Source organism: Fundulus heteroclitus, chromosome 23, assembly GCF_011125445.2.
Source record: "Fundulus heteroclitus isolate FHET01 chromosome 23, MU-UCD_Fhet_4.1, whole genome shotgun sequence".
Classification (NCBI taxonomy): domain Eukaryota; kingdom Metazoa; phylum Chordata; class Actinopteri; order Cyprinodontiformes; family Fundulidae; genus Fundulus; species Fundulus heteroclitus.
Window position 1 is genome coordinate 11,794,214 of NC_046383.1, and position 22,793 is coordinate 11,817,006.

Consider the following 22,793-nt stretch of genomic DNA (forward strand, 5'->3'; position numbering starts at 1 on the left):
TCCTTCTCCCCAGTCTTCCTCCAGACTCTGGAACCTTGATTTCCAAATGACATGCAAAATTTGCTTTCATTCTAAAAAAGTACTTTGGACCACTGAACAACAGTCCAGTGCTGCTTCTCTGTAGCCCAGGTCAGGCGCCCCTGCCGCTGTTTCTGGTTCAAAAGGGGCTTGACCTGGGGAATGCGGCACCTGTAGCCCATTTCCTGCACACGCCTGTGCACGGTGGCTCTGGATGTTTCTACTCCAAACTCAGTCCACTGCTTCCGCAGGTCCCCCAAGGTCTGGAATCGGCCCTTCTCCACAATCTTCCTCAGGGTCCGGTCACCTCTTCTCGTTGTGCAGCGTTTTATGCCACGCTTTTTCCTTCCCACAGACTTCCCACTGAGGTACCTTGATACAGCACTCTGGGAACAGCCTATTCGTTCAGAAATATCTTTCTGTGTCATACCCTCTTGCTTGAAGGTGTCAATGATGGCCTTCTGGACAGCAGTCAGGTCGGCAGTCTTATTGGGGTTTTGAGTGATGAACCAGGCTGGGAGTTTTAAAGGCCTCAGGAATCTTTTGCAGGTGTTTAGAGTTAATTTGTTGATTCAGATGATTAGCTTCATAGCTCGTTTAGAGACCTGTATACACCGATCGTCTGTCCTTATGGTGTTTTAACTTTTTGAAGCTAAATAGAACCCAGCAAGGGGCGTGATGGGCAAACATAAATGTGGTGCCATCCACAGGCAGTATCAAAAAGACAGATGGCAATCACTAAATAATGCCGAACTGAGCCTGACTCCTCTGTAATGCCTCGCAGTAAAGCGGCAGATTGGTGATCAAAGACCAACCGTTATCAATGAAATAAACCGATCTACAGCAAATTTAAGAGCCCTGTATCAAAACATCACGGAGAAAGAAAATTCACGTTAATAAACAGAAACAAGGACACAGCATCAAGGTAAGAACCAATCAATTGATCTATTTACAATGTTGTTTTTATTACTATTATCACAATATATATATCAGGTCATTTACTCGCGTCACTCAACTCTGCGGTCACATCTGAGTGATCGGCAGCTTTAGCGTCCGCTTCAATGAACACCAAAGCTCATACTGTAGTCCTAACACTATTCCAGTCTTTTCCCTCTTGGAATCATATATTTTTTTGTTTTTTTACACTGGATCTTGGACCTTTCTATATTGTTTCCACACTGCGCTGGGTGATGCTAATAGCCGTTTGCTGCTTTCTTGTTCATCCCCTGAAGCACATGTGTAGTGTCGTACTTTGGTTATTATAAATGAACACAAAAGGTTTTATTTTCAAACCAATTGAGAAAAAACAAAGTGTAAAACACCATAATAACTAATGCACCAGGAGGACGTGATAATCCTTCATAAAAACTTTGTAAGCAACCAGAGTGAGCTACTGATGTAAGCATTAAAAAAAATGTCAAATAATGTGGCGATGTACCGTTTTAAGTTAAACAGATGCAACTAAACATGTTTTATTATACCTCCTTCTTACATTTATCAAAGTTTCTAGGAACATTTAATTAGTATTTCAAGACTTTCTAGTTTCCTGATATATATAGTTTCCTGATATATATTCAGAACATTAGATGCGTTTTCACTAGACATGAATAGTATCTTGAACTCTTTCAATTACTAGGGCACTTTAAATAAAATAAAAAAATGGTGGAGTCAACAAAAACGGAAAATTGTATAATAATGGCCACGTCAACACAGAAATGAAGCATTAGCTATAGAATCATCTGTCTTTCCTGGCTGCCCCAGTTCAAGACCTAAATCCTACAAAGACCTGCCAGGTAAACTGAAGAGACGAGAGCCAGAGAGATGGTTTACGACTCTGGATGATCTAAAGATTTGCTCAAAGATCCTTCTCTCTATATAAGCTCCAACTAAACCTAAAGCTATTGTTCTTTAAAGCTTTATGTGCTGACATCAGGTTTCTGTAATAGCAGATGTCTCCTGATGTTCTCCATGATGCTGTGAGAAGTGTCAGACCACGGTGTGACCAAACTGAAATTGACTAAAAAGAAAAGATCAATTAAATTACTAAATGACTATGAAGAATACAACCCAGCACATGTCATCTGCTCCAATGTTTCTGTTTATGTCTGAGGATACCTCTGTGTGTTTGTCTGAAGTCTGTCTGTGACAAGGCGAATAGAGTCATCTTGTTCAACTGCAGTGTACGTGTGTGTGTGTGTGTGTGTGTGTGTGTGTGTGTGTGTGTGTGTGTGTGTGTGTGTGTGTGTGTGTGTCGGCGTGCACATGGTGTGAAAGACAAAGAGCTCTCAATGAGGAAGATTAAAGCAGGCTAGCATCCAGACTGCACTGCACCACACACACACACACACACACACACACACACACACACGGTACCGTCTAAAACAGGCAGCCGGCCGTGTGCCAGGCTGCCTCTGTTCTCTCTATACAGAGAAGGTGTTAGGTAGTGTTGTTACTCAGGACGCTTGGAGGTAAATCGAATATAAAGATCATCCCGAGAACAAATGGATGGGTGACAACAACATAAGGTGTCTTAAGATTCAAGCTTTAAAAATAGCATCTTTTAAGCTTAAAAAGATTCAAAAGGCTCATAAAAAAATAGTCATCATGGCAGGTTGGGTGTAAGGTTCTGTTTAAACTGTTTTATTTTTTTCTTGCAGAAAATGACGCTTAATTAAAATCCAGGTTTAAAGAAAAAAAACAGAAACAGGTTACTACCTGCCAATGTCAAATGTTGCGATTAATTAAACAGGAAGTCATTTTATTTTGTAGATCAAGAAGGGACTTTGTACTGAAGCCATCTTAACAGTTGTAGAAAGTAAAAGTTTTGAAATGACCCACATTGATTTGACACTGAATTCAGTTTTTTAGAGACATTCACGTGGTAATTTTTATACTGTTATAACAAGAATGTACAGGGTGGTCACAAATCATTAACCAGCCCTAACATCCCTAGTTAAAAGCAACCTTAAACAGAGAAATTTGCATATCTTTGTCAGATCTGTGCCATAAAAACCAGTTAGTATGCATTATATTAACTCAGAGAAGTTGACAAAATTTTATTCAAGTAGTGCTACACTATTCGAGTAAAACAAAACCAATGGTTTTTAGAGAACCAAGTGCAGTTAGCTTTACGTAAACATGCTTTTCTTCTGTTTACTGAAGAAAATGTGAATCTTTGTTTTCATCAGTGCTAGAAGTTTGCTGGAATTAGAGATACCTGAGTCATACCTGAGTGGAGCAATTTACACTCCAAGGTCATTTGTTGAAGCTTTAGCTGGAACATAAAAGCTAAGGAATAATAAAAAAAACAACGTAAGTTATCTCTGTACACACCCAGCATTGCTTAAAAGCTGAGTTTTTCTACCAGTATTTTCCTCTCCTATTCTATGAAAGGAAAACAAAGCTGATCAAAAGCGTTCTTGCGGTGAATTTATTTGTACATTGGGGTTATTTACTGTGCTACTTTCTTTTGACAAGAAAAGTAAAGCCCCTGGAGCTGTTTTGAGTTGATGCTGTTCCTTTGAACACACTACAGAGGCGACGCTTTTATGTCTTACTTGAACATCCTGCTTCTTAATTAAACAGGAGCCACAAATAAAAAGTGAGCCAGAGATATGCACACATTGCCCAAACTTCTTTGCTCCACGTCACTTGTTTTATCTACCAAAACTGTTGATTGTACAAGCTGGTTGGTCACTTGGCCGGCCTCTGATTTTTGTATTGCTGTATGGAGTCTTAAATTATGGATGATCGCTGAGAAACCAGACAATAAAACCTTCGCAAATCTGTAACCCCACAACTGTTCTGGTGTCAGTGTGACGAATAAGTTCATGCAGTGATTTACTATCTTCATTCAATATCTGCTCGAGCGTATTTAGTTTCCTGCCAAATGAGGTCAGGAGAGGAGCATCTCACTGCTATGATTCGCTTTAAAGTCCTTGAATTGCATGTTATTCTGAAACGTTCCTGTATCCTGAGGTGTGTGATGCATTTAACGGCAGATTAATAGGACCCTTTTAAGGAAAAAGACAGTGACTGATGTTTCATCACTGAGCAGAGTATGTTTCTAATTAGGTCGTGCAGGATGAGCTGGTTTCCTAGTTTTCTAAGTCGGCACTCTGGGGAGCTGGACTCTTTCTGACTGTCGAGGGAGTAAGTGAAAGCTGACTGACAGCCATGAAGCAGTAATGTGAGACATGTTCAGGAAAAACATCAGCTTTCACCTGAGTTACAGAAAAAAAAACATGTCTCAAGTGATTGTTGATGTTGAAAAATCTAACTTTTTCCTGAATTAATTTCAGATGATGTTCTTACATGTCAGGCAATGCTGGCAGAAATCACAGGCTAGTGACAGAAGTTCAGATAGGATAGGTAAAAACTGGGGATCTTAAAAACTGAACATCATTTAGAGTTAAAAAAAGAATGGTATAAATTATGTACTGCCTAAAACTGAGCAGCCAAAAGCTATATTGATTAACTAACTTTCTGTGTAGATGATCATTTTACTGTGAATATAGTTAAAATAGAAAATAAATAAAATGTTTTTACAGAACTTGGCATTTTATGACCCCATCCGACCAAATAGATGACCTGAACAGACCTGAAGTGGTCAATGGCAAAACTGAAACTAAACATATTAACATGTGTTAATTCAGCATGCTTACCCTAAGTGCAAGTTGATCAGCAAATTATTTTAATTTCCAACCTGACACCATGTCTGCACCTGCAGCCTTGTTGATATTGACCTTATTTAAGGTGGAGGTCACTTGGTGCACCTAAGTCTACCAACCAAGTCTAGGAAGGGCTCCTTGATTTCCCCATTTTAGATTCTGTTTTAGATTTATTTTCATAATTTAGAGAAATGGCTGGGCTGCTCCAAAACATTACACATTGCTTCCAGTCAGAAGAAGCATGTTGACAAGTCAGAAATCTTGATTTAGGTTTTAAATTACTTTCAACCTAAATCTGCCTAGGGTGGGAATAACATTGGGCTTAACTGCATATTTCTTTTGTGGAACTGTTTAAAAGGATGCCCCACCATGTGGGGCATCTTTTATGCACATTATCCATGCCTCCTTCTCTGTTTTTGGTTATTTTCCATGACACAGTTACAGCACCACATATAAGGCTGGAAAACTTAGCGTAGCATTTAGCATTTAAGCCTGTGAAAATTAATATTTATGTTACAGGTTGTGTCTTTAGATGAAACCTTCTGAAAACAACATTTATATTGGGCATTTTGGGGGAAAAAACAGTTTTCATCCAGGTAAAGCCTGAGTCGTGTCTAACTTTATTGTTGGTTGTAAAAACAAAAAGCTAAAGTAGCAGGCCTTCTTTATGAATGACAGATTTAGATGACTCAGGCCCACCATGAATGGAAGCTTTTGGAACTGAGTGGGATAGCTTTCATTGTTCCTCACACACTGTGTCATACACATTACTCTGCCCACTGAGCCAAACAGTCCTATAACCCCCAGTCCTCATCCCATTCAGACTCCAGTGTATACACACACACACTGACTTCCCCCCTATTAACAATGTGTGCAGCCACCAGACTCAGCTAAGTGACACAATCCTGGTGCAGCTGACCGACGCTTGTCTGAACTACAAAGCATGATGACAATATGTCATGTTTGTATTTCTGCTTAATCAGAAATTAATTTATTATTCTGAAGGCAAATCTAATCAATAATGTAATTATTATTAAAATCATTAGACATACCTAGATACCTAGACTCTAGATACCTTTTTATGTTAATGCAGGCTGTTGGCATTAATTCCTTTTTAATTTATGCCTTTTCACTTTACCTTGAAATGGCATGAAGAATATGATGCCAAAGTATCATCACTGGTATCACTGGCTCTTATTTGGTATTCAGCTAAATCCATTAACCTGAATTTGCATGAGAATAAGTATCTGTGTGTGTGTGTGTGTGTGTGTGTGTGTGTGTGTGTGTTTTTTCTGTTTACACTTTTGTCTTTATTCTAATGTGGGAATGTAATTTAAATCTTACTGTATTGTGATCCTGGGACAGAGAGATATTTGTGTCAAAGTAGTAATGCTTATTCTTTTATTGACATCTTTAGACCGGCACAACAGCAGGGTTTTAGAATGTAATCTGTAATTTTATCCCTAATGTTTTGTAGTATTGGAATGTCAGGGAACAGTGTTAAATAGTTATTATCCTCCTTTTGACCCGTGTGTGTAGAAACATCAGTCAAGGCATGACCTATAGCATGACGGGGTCTGTATTGGGTCTGATACCAGGTTAAGCCCACATCTAGTTTATATCTTCAGGATTTTGCTGTCCACAAAACTTAAATGAGTTTGGATTGTCGTAACAGAAGTGGATCTCACAGGTTGTTCCCATTTTTTATTTATCAGTGTCAAACTTTTTCAGTTTCTTTTCTTAAGACAAATACTTCATACTTAACTTCAATACTGCATAAAACTTTTTTTGAAGGCCTAAGGTTGTTTCTAGTTCAGAGCAAAAGATATGAATGATTACGATGAGGCAAAATTTTAACTTCCTTAGTGAGGAAAAAACCATTAAGAAGGGCGAAGTAAGAGTTTGACAAAACAGTAGACATGATAACACTAATAGTATAACTGTCAATATCTGTTATGCAAGTTGTGCAGTCAATTTATTTTATCATAATTGCGTATCTTTAGTGTACCTCAATGGGCTTCCATTTGATAGTAAATATACTGTTGATATCAAGAGTGGTGGTGGGTCAGGGGTATTATAGCACGTCCCACATACGGAGGGCTAAGTCCTCGCTGTGGTGGTCACGGGTTCGAGTCCTGACCCAGAGAGTCATTCCCCTTCCCTCGTCACCCATTTCCTGTCTGTCAAAAAAGTCACCAGCTACAAAAATAAAAACCAATAAAAAATGTTGCTGTTGACACATGTAAATGTTACTACTGTGGGACTAATAAAGGATGAATCAATGCTAAAATAAACTGTGTTCATAACAAACTTTGGTCTGGAGCACCCAAAACATAATCCACAGTATATAGAAGAATCTGGTCCAGGCAAAAAAAAATCATCAGTTTTCCTGTACATTTTCTGCTTTTCTGATCATTTTGCATAGTATCTTTTTTTTTTTTTTTTTTAGTGATCAACCAGAGCTGCAGGTAGGCTGCTATGGGTCTCAGTACCTTTGTCTGCTCTGGTTGCCAGCTTCAGTCTGGCTCCACCATAACCTGTGTCATCATCAGGCCTATTGGTGTCCAATGCCTTTGCAACCAAACGGAAAATTAAGTTTGTTTTTGTTGCTTCACTGGTTGCTGACTGCGTCGTCAGCTGATTGTTTTCCTGCGTTGATTCGTACAGCAGTAGAACGGGACGTTGCGTGGTGCAGAGAGCGTTGCACCTCTGAAGCGCATATTGACGGGGGAGCTCAGACTGACTAAATGTCTCAGGGCTCTCTGCGTCCATGAAGCTGATAGCTTTAGCTTGTGACAATAGCTTTTAGCATTAGTGTAGCTAATTTTGTTTTTAATTGTCCGTCTGCCCTATAGAGAACAAAACATGTGTTTGCTGTGTCGGCTAAAGAGGATTGCACATGTTTTCTTTTGGCTGTACTTAACATGTCAGCAGAGTTTTAAACTTCCAGGAGCACATCATTGTCATGGTCAGACGTGGCTGCTGGGAGTGGAGGTGCATCATATGACTCGTCATCATTTTGTTCAGTATTATCGCTCCAATGATAACATCTCCTTTTCTTATCTTAAAAATTGCTTTGTTGTGCAAATAGAAAATAGAAAGTGTTTTTTTTCTGTACACTTGAACTACATAAAAGTGAAGTGGATAAAAGCCTCTGCTGAAAGGCAAATGTATGACTTGTACAGTCGGAGTCCTGTTCTGTGGAGCTGCAGAAGGTCAGGCTCTGTGTAACGGCAGCGGCAGTCAGAGGTCTCCTCAGACTCCTTCAGATCTGGTACCAAGCCAGCTCTGCAATTTAGGAAGCCTGCTGGTTGAATGCTGGCAGCGTTTACCTTTGGCAGGACATTTAACATTTCACATTGATGGACTGAATGTTGTCTAAAGTTGCTTCTATTTCTTCTTTTTGTGGTCCAGCCTTGATATCGACTATGAGCTAGTATTTAATCAGTCCAAAGATGACTAGTTATATTCAAAGATTAGTTTTTATGTAAGATAACACAAGCCACACATTTTTTTTCTTCAGATTTTATATTTATAAAGAACCAAACAGGCTTGTAAAGCTGGTCTTGAGTAGCAGCAGTAATGTTTACAAAGCCATATAACACAAGCCAATCAATCATTCCAGGAAAGATAAACTAGTCTTACACCTAAATGTAACAGATAACTTGGCACCTGTTTAAAATCAGATTTTTTTTTTCCCTCAGCTTTTTGATTTTTATTAATACATGTACAAACATTTATCATTTTTCTTATTTAAATTCTATTTCTGATACATTGTGGCTTTTTTACAAAAGGTTTAGAATCAAAGTGGGTTGCCTTGTGATGCAGCTGTTTACTTTATTGCAAGAAGGTCCTGGGTTCAAATCTCAGCATGAGGCCTTTCTGCTTGGAGTTTGCATGTGTGGATTATCCTGGGGTACTTCCGCTTCCTCCTAATATCCAAAGCATGCATGTAATTGATCTTGCTTTTTGTGAGGATGTGTGAATATTGTTTGTCCTGTGTGTCTCTGTGTTGCTCTTTGAGGGATCTGTCATCTGTCTGGGGTTTAACCTGCTTCTCACCCAACGACTGCTGGGGATAGATAGGCACCAGCCTCCCTGTGATCCTAGAAAGATAAAAAGGTATAGATAGTGGATGGGTCATTGCCAGTGTTTATACAAGGCAGGGAAGCAACAATATGGACATTTGGTCTGATATTAAAATCTAAGAATAATATTCCTGTTGGCCGATAACAAATACAGCATGCAATACTGGATTGTGGGATGTTTTACTGAAACAGAGGAGCAATGTCCGTGATGGAGTCGTTTATTCAGGGTGTCGAAAAGATAGGAAAATATTTATAAACATCCACATGAGATTAAAATCGGTTGTGATAAACTGATTAATGGCAGGTTGTGATCTTGCTGTTGACAGAGAATGTCAGTGAAGCTGATTAAACCTGCTGAGGACAAAGCTTTGTGAGGATATGGAGAAAGAGCATGTCGGAACATGCAAACGGGGAAGAAAAGAATTTTATCGCGCTGACAGACTAGAGGGGGTTCGCTTTGTTTCGGCTTGTGTACTTGCCTCGCTCTCTGAAAATGACAGGATGGAAAGGAATCTCGTTTCTGTCATTCCTGTTTTTAATAAACATCCAGGGTCTGTTGCCAGGATACTGTTCTGAGCATGTACCTTTTGTGAATAAACTCCTGATCCAACTCTTAAAACTGAGGAAGACACTAGAGGTACCGTATTTTTCGGACTGTAAGTCACACTGCAAATTATGTGACTTGTATATCAATTTTAAATGGTAATTCATACTGACCAACGTGAACCAACTACTAGGCTTGTGAAAAGTTTATGCTGCTCCTGTACTACTTAAAGATGTATTGAAACATTAACTTATAAACGACAAAGGCTGAACACATGTTTGTATGTTGTTTCACTGTTTCATTCTGCATTCATGCCGCAGAGTGTTGCGTGGTGCAGCTTGAAACACCCAGGGCCTGACAGAACCCTGTTATTGGGCTGTCCATGAGGCTAATAACAGCTAGCGCTAGCTTACAGGTCTGCTGTCCGGGCGGGTTACAACTTCGCTAATGGACGTCAGCTTTATGTTGCTCTCAAACATCCGTGTCGTACTGTTAGCTTAGCACGTAGCACTGCTACACTCACTGTCTAATTTCAGGGTAATTTTGACAACTTTCAGCGTAACGACCATTGTCAAGAACTCGAAGCTATCAACTCCAACCAACCGGGTTGAAGTTGATAGCTCGTTACGTTAATTTACCCCATTAAACCTACCAGATATGTTCCATGTTATTCAGCCAGTTGTGGATGTAGCTGTGTAATTGAATAAATTGCCATAACAGATTAAATGTCAGTTTTTAGTCTTGGCTTGTGTGAAATACATTTCTAAATAAATGCAATTTGTAGACTGGTGAGACTAATAGTCCGAAAAATACAGTAAAGTAAAAAGAAGAAACAGGAGCAAGAGACATAAAAACAGAGTCAGATTATTGGAAATGAAATATAAACTCAGGATCAGTGGCTTTCACACATTCATGACCCCTATGATGGCAAAGGCAAAGAGTCTTTCTGTCTTTGAACATTGGCGAGAGAACCAAACGAGGCCAACTATCACTCTATTGCTGCAGAGATTGGACCCATTAAGACAGTCGTTGTAAAGTTCCTAAAAGATCCTGAAGTGCTTGGAACAAAAAATAACCTTTTTTCTTTAATGAAACAATGCCTCTCTATGTGGAGATGTTGCAGCAGTTTACCCTTTTGACGGAGAATGCCTTGAGATGCCGTGTTCTCTGAAAATGTTTTTAGATTAATGGCAAGGGAGGTTTTAAATATGGTTGACGGTTCAAGACCACTTGATGCTGCAGGTGGTGAAGATCAAGAAAGAGAGCACTCCCACAAGCCAACTGGAAATGCTTTCATCGAATGTGTCTAGTAGTCTATTTTTAGCCTAGATATTAACTGCAGTGTTATATACTTATTTGTAAGTTGCTTTGGATAAAAGCGTCTGCCAAATGCCTAAATATATGAGTAATCATGCCTAAACTATTTTTAAGTGGTTAAAAAGAGAGGATTACCCTTACTGAGCCCTATTGTTGGCACTTTAATAATAATAATAATAATAACTTTTGCACATTCCAATGAAATTTGTTCTCTACATGTACCCTGTCCCTTAGCTTGTGCACAGCACTGTGCTCAGGGACCCGGGTGGTGATCTGTGGAATTCAAACCGAGGACCTTCCCAGGATACGAGCACCCTGCTCTAATCACTACCCCTTTTTTATTCACTGATATTTTATTTTCATTAATGTGCCTTTTGTATTTGTTGTACATTTTGCATTTTGAAGCGCTTGTGAAAACCTGATTGCTATCCTGTCACTGGAATGCAAATACTTGCATCTTCTCTTTCACATCCATCCATAGGAACTGATAGGGTTGAAAACAATGTCTTTGTAATAGGAAATAATAAAGGGATTAATATTGTTAATGTTTTAACTTTTTGGGTAAATTTTATACAAAAAAACATGCCATTGCGCCAGTTTAAGAAGCCGGTCTATATGTTTATAGAACTTGAGCGTAATACTGCACATAAACAGGGTTGGTAACCCATACCACCTCCAGATATTAGTATTTGGCAAAAACATTACTGGCCTGCATGTAATTACCCCGTTTAATAGGTTTGACTTAATACTGCCAATGAGATTTCTGTAAAGCAGGTCAAGATGAGGGTGCCTGCTTGTCTGTCAGACTTTGACTGGCCTCCTAATGTGATCACGCGATAGACGTTGTATTGTGCATCAGGAGAACGGTAGCTGGCAGGATTTTGGAGAGTAGAGGAAGCACATGGGAAAACCCTACTGCTTAACAAGCTTAGCTCAGAGAACCAGCGTCAACACCGAGGATCTCTGTTTTCTCTCGATGTTACTTTTCTCTAAAATCCCATGAGTTAGTCAGTGTGTATTTCTTACACTGTCATACATACTTAATGCTGTTTTAAAGTCCAAAGTCATATCTGAGTGTTGAAATACCTGGTTTATTGCAAACATATTAACAAACTATACATATTGCATTGACTCTAGTATAGGTGTTAAAGCACAAATATGTAGAAGGAGAATTGGAGAACTGTAGTGAGTGTGCCAACCATCATGCTTTATAATCACCACCATTAGGAAAAAAAATAAAAATACCAGAAAGCATTATGGTTGATGGAAAAACTTTGTCTTTTGAGCAAATGTCCACAATGGGACTGAGAGGAAAACAAAAATATATAATATATTTCAGTACTCAACTAAAAATACTTCATGTTTATTTTTACATATCAAGTGGGAGAATAATTTTTTTTTTAACTCCCATTCTCTGCTTTGTACAGTAATGATTAAAGCCTGACTAACTAAAGTTGGCTTGTCATTTAGTAAATAGCATATAATAACTCTTCCTTCCTCTGGTTGTCAAACCAATACTCTTTTTACTGCCATAAAAAATCCCAAATAGCTGTCTTTACCTTTTCTTTAGCAATGAAAAAGTTTGGGGGTTTTCCCAAGTTTAGTCACAAAGAACATCTGACTGACAGCTTGCAGCAGTCAGAGGGGAAGGTTTCTTTCAGCTGCTCTGCTCTGAGGTATCTGCACCGTCTACCTATGATATGCCATTGACAACAATTTAAACCACAGGAATAATAAAATTAAAATACTCTTTATAAAAAAACAAAAACAAACTTGTATACTGTGAATTCAGACATTGGCTCATTCCCGCCTGGAGCAAATTCCTGTTTTCATGGTATTTACAATACCTTGCTAACGTATTCATCAACCTTCTTGTTGACATTTTATCATGTTACGACTAAGATTACGGTGTAACGAGTTCTAACAGGTTTTTTTTCTCAGGGTTGCCCTGTATTTAGGTTTATCCATGTAACGGGAAACAAATCACGGTTTGGTATTCTCATTTTAAAGTCATAATTTGATAAGTTTTTGGTTCACTTCAATCAAGAAAAACAACTGAAAATAGACCTTCTTGTGGTTTTATTTCAACAATGACTTTTTCTATTTAAATGTTTCATCTTTTGCGGTGTTCAACTAATAGTTTTCACGCCAACATATTCATCTATCTGACCTGTAATTGGGTGGCTTTTAAAGGTAGTTGCGTACACTGGATTTTATTGAGCGGTACCAGAGTAAAGCAGGGTTAATACAAGCGCCTCCAACGTGGCATATTTCAACCAGCAACCTTCCGCTTTAGGTTTTATGTGATAAAACAACGCAGCATTTTGCGCAATTATAAAACGGAAGCAAAAGGACCCATGTTTTTTTAAATGTTCACTAACAACTAATGATAAACATTTATCTCGGTCCTCCCTGACAACTGCCTGACCTTCTTCTAACCAGGGAGCCCTTCATTTTTCCTCCAAGCCCCAAGATGTGAATCCAGGGGTTCGAAGAGAAGGAGGTGGCAAAGAGCAGAACCAATGGAGACCTCGAGTTAATCCACGACAAAAGCATTGTTCCACCGTCTAATCAGGGTGGAAACGGGATGGACCGCCTAGAATACTGACATTTAGCTCAGGGCTTGTCCATTTCAGCTACAGGAAATGTGTCTTGTTCAATCACTTGAGCTTATCAGAAGCAACAGAGAAAGGAAGGTCATGAAAAAAGGAACTAGGTATTGTAATTTAGTAATTTTAAGCTTCAAGGAAAACAGATTTGGAAAAGGGATTGGTCTCCTCTGATGGGATGCAAGGTGTTTCTTATGGAGCTATGTTAAAGGGCTCTAGGTGAAAGTGAACGCTTGCTGTTTTTTTTTCCTGACTGTCCAAGCTGTTCTTATCCATAGCTAAACAGATATATAATGCGGCTTTGAGGCAGAGGACAAGTGGCACTGTCTAGCATGTGAGGTTACGTGGGAGTGTGTGGTAGATATGTTAAATCTTCAGGTCTCTCCATGTGATAAAAATCACAAGTAATAAAACATGATGCTGCTGATTTATATTCATACAGAGTAATGTTACAACATCAGTTTAAGCTGACCTGGTTTACATATAGTGTCTGTGGTGGAGCTGGTTTTCTGAAGCCTGTGGATTTCTGGAGGTTTGTTAAAAAATAGCGCAGGGCAGTTTTTACTTCTACTTATGTAAAAGTTTACAACGGTCCAAGTGACATTCCTTTTAGCGTCAGAGAGTAAAAGTGATGGATTCAAAGCGGAGAAACTGAACACAAACATATACTTGGTTTCTGTAAATGAACTGCCCTTCCTTTTTGCTGGAGTTATTTGAAAGCAGACTTTCCTGTGTTGTTTGAAGCTTTTTTTCAAACATTTGTGTGACGTTCGTTTGGCTTTTCATCTTTCATATTAAAACATACAGAGAGCAGGAAGTGCTTCTGTTGGCAAACATAAAAGTCCAATCAAAGCTCCTTTAAAGTCCTCTGAGAATCACTGGAGTATGAGGAACAATGAGAGTTGAGTTCAAACTTTATTTTTATGTATTGTATAGCTATTACATTTAAGATGTCACTAAATAATAGTTTCCCTAAACAAGTTTTGAAATATTTTATGTATAATAGTTTTGTCTTTAGATATTGCCTTATTTACACTGGTTCTATAATTTGATTAGGTCATTTCTGGTTTTGCTACTGATTTATACATTTAGCTTTAAGTAGCTGAAATCTGATTTTATTTACTCCATTTGTCTTTATGGCTCTAACCTTGAGATGTTGAGTTGATTGGCTCAATAATTGCATATTTGTCAGTTTGAAGTGCAAAAACAACTCCAGTCCTCAGAACCCATATCCTGCATCGTTTACAAGTGTTCCTGGTTCAATACACCTTAGTGCAGCTCAAATGCTGATTTACTTCCTCAGAATACCACTGAGTTCTGCAGAGTCCTACTTATTACTAATTTGTTTCAGGTGTACGTACAAGTCAGAGTTCACTAATCTACAGAAATGCTTTAGAAAGACTCTAAAACTGTTAGGTGTATCAGGGCTGGACTGCTTCCTGGCATAATGAGGGAACAATCCTCTCATGGTTTTGTATTTTAGGACAAGCAGTAATATAAATAACACGGTTTCCATCACTGGAGAAGTAGAGGTGGTGAATCAGTATAAATAGCTCAGTGCTCACCTCTCAGCTGAGCGGCACAACGGTGGCCGGCGCACACTGTACTTCTTCAGGGCCCTTGGGTCCTTCGCTGTTTTCTATACATTGGTTTGAGCGGCAGCACTAGAATTAATGTTGCTGTTAGCCTTTTGGAAACATGAGGTGCACACAGCTTTCAGTTGATTTTATGTGTTCAGTAGTATTAACTGAGAGGAGCTTTGTTATCTGCCACTTATCTGCATCGAAAGGAGCCATCTGAAGGGGTTTGGGCATCTGCTCAGCATGCCCCCTGTGTGCCTCACTTTGAGGATTTTTGCCTTGATATGCCCCCTATAATGTCCAATGGATCTCCATATTTATATTGGAAATCTACTCAGAAGACAGATTTTTATTTTTGAGCTAAATTCATGTCTTGACAGAGAACTGGTCTTCAGAGACAAAGTTGTGACACACAGAACAGAAAACGTCACAAACCAGTGACCCATGATTGCCAGAGACCAGAATGTGCCTGACCATGACTTTTTTGTGTTTGTGTTTGGATATTTATTTCTGCTACGACTGCTCTACAAACGTCTGCTGACAACTGAACTGTGAATCCAGTGAAGCTCAGATGAAATCAGTGTGTCTTGCTGAGTAGGAGATATTCATGACTAATCGGGGGTTGTGTAAGGTTTCCCACGCCAAATGACTCTCACAGGATCTGCTGTGTGCCTGGGAATATTTGTGCTTTTCTGGTAAAAATGAGACGGCGACAGCAGAAAGATTAACTTGTTTGTGTTGCTTAATGCATGAAAGCAAGTCAATGGTTTTTATGCAGATATAACTTTACTTTTCACTCTCCAAAATTCAGAATGCTGTAAACCTTTATAGGGAGCAAACTCTTAAATAAGAAAAACCTCTGCTGAGCGGTTGCGTTTTTATAAGCCATTGAGAAAATGTGTGGAGCTAAATAATTTCAAAAGCTTTTTTCAAATATAATGTAAATAATTTCTTGTACGATTCAACTATAACTATAAAGTAAAATAAAAGAACTGCAACATCTCCTTGCATATTTGTGCACACGCTTAAACTACAGGTTTTGTCAAAGCATGTTTTTATCCCATTGCTGCATTGACTCTTCTTTGGAAGACATATCAAGCAGAATTCCACATCTTGAATTGGTAATATTTGTCCTCTCTACCTTTCAAAATTCTCCCCAATTGCATCTGATTTTAAGAACATCTCTGGTCCACAGCACCCTAAGGTTATCCCGCTGACTTTTCTGTGCCAGATTTCATTATGAACGTTAGTTAGGCAATTCCAAAACCATTTTTTTTCCCACTCATGAAGTAATTTTTTTGTTCGTTTGGATTTATACTCAGAGTTGGTGTGATGCTTATAAATGAAATCCATCTTTGGCTTTCCAGCAGACACCTGAAGATTTGGGTCAACTCACACGCTCTGGAACTGTTTATGATTTTATCCAGCTCTTTAAAATCCCCAGTTGTATCTTAAAAAAAAAAAAAAAAAAAAAAAAAGTAACCCCATATTATGATGCTGCTACCACCATGTTTCACTGTGGCTACAGCAGTCCTTTGGTGATGTGCTGTTTTGTGTTAAAAGTAATCTAAAATATTTATTAAGTACAAGCATGGTTTCAGACATTCTCCTGCAAGATTTTTGCCGATTTTATTTAAGCCTTGGAGTTCTGTTTTGACAGAAAAGTTCTGTCCTGCAGCCGTTAAACCAGAGACACATGGAGCAAACATGAGATTGTTGTCACATTTAAACCACAATCAATACCTATTGGAGCTGCAGCTCCTTCAGTGTTGCTGTCAGCCTCCCTGACCAGTTCCTATCTTGTCTTTTCAATAATTTAAGAGAAACATATTTTTTAACGTTTATTAGTAGTAGTAGTAGTAGTAGTAGTAGTAGTAGTAGTAGTAGTAGTAGTAGTAGTAGTAGTAGTAGTGGTAGTGGTGGTGAATTTCCCATATGTGTGATGGCATTTAGATAAAGTTGTGGAACACTTTATCCTGACTGATACTGATGACTTCTTTGTGTAATATGGCTTTAAAGAAAAGATGCAAATGTGTAGCAAGTCCTACTAGGACAGCTAAGCTTGAGTTCAGGTTTGTCAGTTTCACTATAATTGACAGCAAAAGTGACCGAATTCTGAAAATAATTCAAAATAGTGTTTCAGGAACTCTTAGTATAAGCGTGTGCAATCTTCTGCTGCCAGGTTACTGCAGCATTTTTGTTTTTGTGTTTTTCCTACGCTTTCTAGGGTAACCTTGTAAGGATAAGCTTGAAATATTTTTGTTTATATTCTTTTATTTTTCTATCACAAAATCCTGTAATTTTTACTCTTATTTGTAAACTTTGGGAAGCGACTGTGTATCTTTATTTTTTTATCGTCTCCCCGTAGCAACAAATAACGGTGGATATTTGCGTTATGTTACTGGCATATGTGAACTTGTCCATAATCCACTGGAAAGGTCTTTTGTAACGTTCTCCTACGCATATTTTCTTCTTATGTTAGTAACTAATGTAATGCTTTGTAACTGAATGCTGAATGGTTAACTTGGACCTTTTATTTTGATGAAGACTGTTTTTCTTGCCCTTCGTGGTGGTCTTTCAAAGATGCCACCGGATGCATTTCATGAAACAAGGTCGTCTTTAAAGCAGATTGAGAACAAATTCTCCTCTGTCATCAAGTAGTTTTAAATGCATGAGTTTGTTGTGTTTCCCTGGGATTAGCCTGTCACACTCCAGTGCTAATTCCACTATCTAATACTATGGTGATTACGGTAGATAAACTTTCCTTACATGTGATGATCCCTGTTTCCCGATGCACTTTTGTTCACTTTCCCTGGCCTGGGCGAGGAACCTTTAGTTGGCCTCGGTGTGTCTCACGGTTTGAGAAGTTCACATGCTGCCTTGAAGTCATCCATCTCATGTCCTGCCAAAAAGAAAACATGCTGACAAAAATGGCGGCATGGAATGATTAAGTGCTTGCTTTATGTGTGGTCCATTGGGGGTCCATTAATTATATGCAAGTCAGTGTGTGTGAAATGTTCATCTTCATTAATCTGTGTGCAGATGAATCATAAGTAAAATATCTCTAATCATAGCAAGCAGGCATAAATCAGAGGCAACCGGACTTTTCCTCAGTTTTTTTTTTTTCTGAAAACGTTTTGATGCCTATCCAGGAGTCTTTGTCAATTTGGGTAGCTCTCAGAACTTTGAAACCAACATATCTAATAAATCTAATATATTCTGGTTTCAATTTTTAGGGACAAACATTAGTTTTGGGTTTTATTCCTAAATAAATGTAAACAACTAAATTGTGTCAATGAAGATGTTCCACTTCAAGGTGGGCTGCCATGATTTGATTAGACCTCATTGATACTAACCTTAAAAGTGCCCCAAAAACTAAGTCCCAAACCATTTCAAACAAGAAGATCAAACGGCATTGAGAAGATGGTTATGTTAAATTCGTGGGCAACTTATTCCAGGATCACCCCTCACCAACTCCCCATTGCTGTGTACGTCTCGTATGCCAGAAATCTGAGCACAGAGTAAAGACTCCATGAAGGACCCCCACAGGGGTGGCAGTGGTGACAGCTTGAGAAAAGGTCCAGAAGACTGATAATAGACAGATAGCACTTCTGACCTTTGGCTGAACTTATCGGAGCTCAAAGTGTTGGCTGGGTCCCCTCTAACGCCCAGTCAGAGCGACCGCTCATGCAGACAATCTGTTAGAAAATACAATACAAATATCTTTTATTGTGGCACACTGGGAAAATTCAGTTCTACCAGCAGCAGTGGAAGGCATATGAAAGCATACAGATACACACAAAGTGTGTGTGTGTGTGTGTGTGTGTGTCTGTGTGTATAACAAAAAGAAAAAATAAGTGAGGGAAAAATTACAACATTAGAAAACATATTGTTATACAGGTACTAAGTGCCATAATCAGATTAAAGGAAATGTGAAACTGAGTAGGGGAATTTGAAATATGTGTAAATGTGCATTTATAATGATGCATAAAAACAACAACAGATTATAAGGAAAAAAAACTTGCAAATAACTGCAGGGATTTAACACTTAAGTTTGTTGGGAGCAGTAAAGGTTATGAAGGTTAACAGCAGCTGGAAGGAAGGATCTGTGATTACGCTCCTTTGTGCTCCCAGGACGCAGCAATCTTTCCCTGAAGGAGCTCTCCAGCTCCACAACAGCTCCACGCATGGTGTGGGAGACACTATCCAACAGCGATGCTAGTTTTTTTAATTTTTTTTATTATTTTTCCTTCCCGGTTGGGAGCCCCGATAACGACACAGGTCCAGTGTCTTTTCCTTCTCAGCTGGGGGGGGGGGGGGTATCAGGGTCTTCGGTGAGAGGCGGCACACTGGAGCTACCGAGAGTTAACGGCTGGTCCGTGGTGTAAACAATGAGAGGATGGCCACTCACACAGTCTTGGAACACAAGTTTTGATTAAAAAAAAAAGAAACTAAAACTAAGTAGTCCACAAAATGGTCAGCTCCATAATATTTACAAGCAAGGCAGTCAGACCAGGAACACACAACATGTCCAAAAACTAGATTAAAGCCAGGCCTGAGTGGAAGCGGCTGCCTGTTCATGTGGCGCTGGAAGTAAAAACTCACTCAATGACACAAGATCAAACAATTTAATGGAGATATATCTGGTTCTGGGCTATAAAAGGTTTTATTGTCTGGTAATGAAAACAGTAGAAATATTCTACTCTGGATGTCGCGTATCATAAAGCCGCCGACTTGTTTGTGTCTCACCCTGCTGCTCACTTCACCAGCTCTGTGTCCTAAGGGGCCAGGCTGGACACTCTCGTCTTTGTTGTCTTCCTTAGGGCCAGAAGCCTTCACAGTTTAAGCTCTTGCCAAGTTGACTTAACAAGATTATTGGCTGCTGGCCAGAAGACGTGTTTACGTGGGTTCTGTGACTTGCGTGCACTTTGTTGGATTATGCAATACACTTAACTCGCCGTGCTGTAACGCAGAACGCTTTTGACTGCAAAGCAGGCATGTGGATTCAGAGCAGGCGTGCTGATGGAAACCAAGACTGTGGGTTTAGAGCATGTTTCTGTTCATGTCCGACAGCCTTTAGGCTTACAACTGTCAGATCTGCAACAGGCTTAGCCTCAGGGGCCTTGAAGTAAGCAGTGTTTTACTCCCCCACATCAAGGAAACCCAGCCTTTCTGAATCCTTGAATTATTGGTGGTTAATTTGGGTTTGGTAGCTATAAAGTGCTGGGCTTCTCAGATTGCAGCTCTGTGTTTTCATTGAATGGTCAACATAATTAAAGGAATGTAGTAATCTGCTTCAGACATGGAGCTAGCACTCGGTCATAAACTGTGTGGCTAATCAATAGACAACTATCTGATTTGTTACATTTCAATTTTGTCTTGACAGCTTTTTTTCCAACAAGGGGATTTTTGTCAGATACTAACTGGCTGTAGAGGAGACTCTCCACACCATATTTTACAGCAGCATGAACGTTCCTTTTAAGTCTCTGTGTTTTACGAGAGCTAAGTTCTGCAAAGATTATCAATGTTTTCCTAAATTTTCTTTGTGATTGCCAGAGCAAAAGGGATAGCTGCTTAATGCGAAGGACTTTGGTCTAGACATGAAGGTTTCCCAAAGGGAAGGAAGTGAATAGGTGGCAGAATCATGGGATTGTTTGTGAAACAATGCGAGCGACATTCCAGTGAAAACAACAAAAGCAACAGATTCCTCTTTCTAATTGAGTACCCTCGCATGACCCCGCTCCGTGTTCAGATCCAGACGTTTCAAGCTCTGGATCCATTGCTTCATTTGGGACCTAGAGTGTAAAGCATTCTTTTAAATTGCTGCTGGTACCATCAATTCCCATTGTGTTGCTTTAATTCAAATAAGTCATTTCTATTTAGGCTATCACCTCTTTCAGGAAAGCTACAGTTAATTTTGAGCCTAAGCCTCTTTATGTTTTACTGTAGCTGTTTACCGTGAAGTTATTCTGAAGAAGGAAAGATTTTTTTCTCAGACAGTAAGACCCAATAAGCCATCAGACTCCATTTTAATCATAATTTATCCAGGCAAGCACAATTATGGACCCGAGGACTGAGAGCTTATCAAGGCTCAGTATGGGAGCCAGAGATGTTTAGGTAAATTGTATTTAATTTTTTATAATCACCTTATTGAATTTAACCTGTGTTATTAGATTTCATCCCATATTTTCATCCCATTCGTGAAAAAAGAGATGCTAATCTTATCATGCAGTGCTCAGGTAGAGACAAATCACCCTCTGTCCAGCTTCATTCCCCTTCTTTCCCATAGGTAGAAAACTGAAAATATAATGTAAAACAATATATATCTAATCAAAGGCCATTTTCTTTCCCTACTGCTTAATGTACCTGAACCTTTAAAATTCACATTTTTGTTTTTTTGTGTTCTTGTTCTGATGGACCCCTGAGCAGGGGACTATTTCACACCACCGGTGTGCTGTGTGGTATTTCTATGTTTTCTTTATTTACTTTTTTGCACTAAAGTCATTCTACTTGTTTGTAATTTAGATGTCTTTAGACAAGTCCTATTGCATCAATCATATTTTAGGTTTCGGCTCCTATTTATCAAATGTATACAACAGCAGAATGACTATACAGTCTTTAACACTCATATCCGAAACATGAGCCACAGCGATCTCACTCCTTGTGTTAAGCCACGCATGAAAGCATCTTATCTAGGATAAGAAGAAAAAAGGATTGGACTGTTGCTCAGTTGTTCTGGTCTGGTTTGCATGAGGTGACTGTTGAAGCAGTGAATCCAGCCAGAGTCGACACCTTACAAATCTCCTCTAAATTCTTCAATGGGCTTTGGTTCCCTATCCTTTTGAGACTGCAGGTATCCTTGTAGAGTGTGTGTGTTTTTTTTTCTACCACAATTTTCCTTCCACTAAACCTTCCATTAATATGCTTTTCTGTTTAAACATATTTTATTGTTCTTTTGTAAAGCATACTACCTGTAAGCATTACAGCTTTGGCTTTTATCAGCTGTAAGCCATATTATTTTAATTGAACAGAAAAAAATAACTTAAAGTGAATCAATTTATAATGAATCTATAAAAAAAGTAAAGTACTTTTATTATTTAAGTAACAAAACTGTATTTAAAAGAGGGAAACCCAAAGTCCCAAAAACATAATGGTGCAGAAACCCTCTGCTGGGGTTTTAGACATCTGTGCTCTACAGCAGAGATCATAAACTGGAAAGTTTAAATTTGCTGCCCTTTAGCATGTTAATTTAGTTCTGAACAGGCACACCACCGTACTTGGCACTTCCAGGATTTCAGCCTAGTGGACCTTTATGCTGGAAGTTGTCAAAGTTACGGTGAAATTAGGCTGAATTACGCTGGAAGTACGGCACAGATGTTTGTCAGCAACATAGAAAAGTCAGTAAAGATCTTGAACGTGCATCAGCGCAGCTATAAACCCCCCGAAGAGCATAAGCTAAGTCTAGCTGTTATTAGCTTAACGAACATCCCCCTTCGAGCTGCACTCCGCAACGCTCCGCTGCGAGAATGCATCCGGGGAAGCAGCAGATCGACACAACACACTCGCCTGTACGCGTGTGTGCGTGCTCCCGCCTGCCGTCCACCGTTAGGCTGGAAAGAAAACCCTGGTTCCTGACTTCTATTACATACTCATACTTGGCAGGGCGATGGCTCTTTAACACGTCAGTAATCCTCTTTTGGAACACTGCTTCTTTAAAAATCTAAGATGAACATGCACACACATTGTTTTATAATTTACACGTAAACCTTGTCCTGCAATCATTACTACTCCCAAGTCCCTATCAGTTCTTTAGCCTTGTAATCTGACTCGACCCGGTAGGTTGATTAGTCAGAAGTTGTCACTGTAGTGAACACTGCATGTGGATGTCTTCATTGCAGCACACATTAAAAGCCTTTACATCTTTCTTTTCTCTGTTTGGGCCAGACGGACAAACACCACACATGGCG

At 39.1% G+C, this 22,793-nt stretch overlaps 1 protein-coding gene across 4 annotated transcripts in view; it reads left to right on the top strand.

The window, feature by feature from the left end:
• The window catches only part of LOC105931916 (LIM and calponin homology domains-containing protein 1), a 104,818-nt gene that overhangs the window by 11,650 nt on the left and 70,375 nt on the right, over positions 1 to 22,793 (top strand). The window lies entirely within an intron of this gene.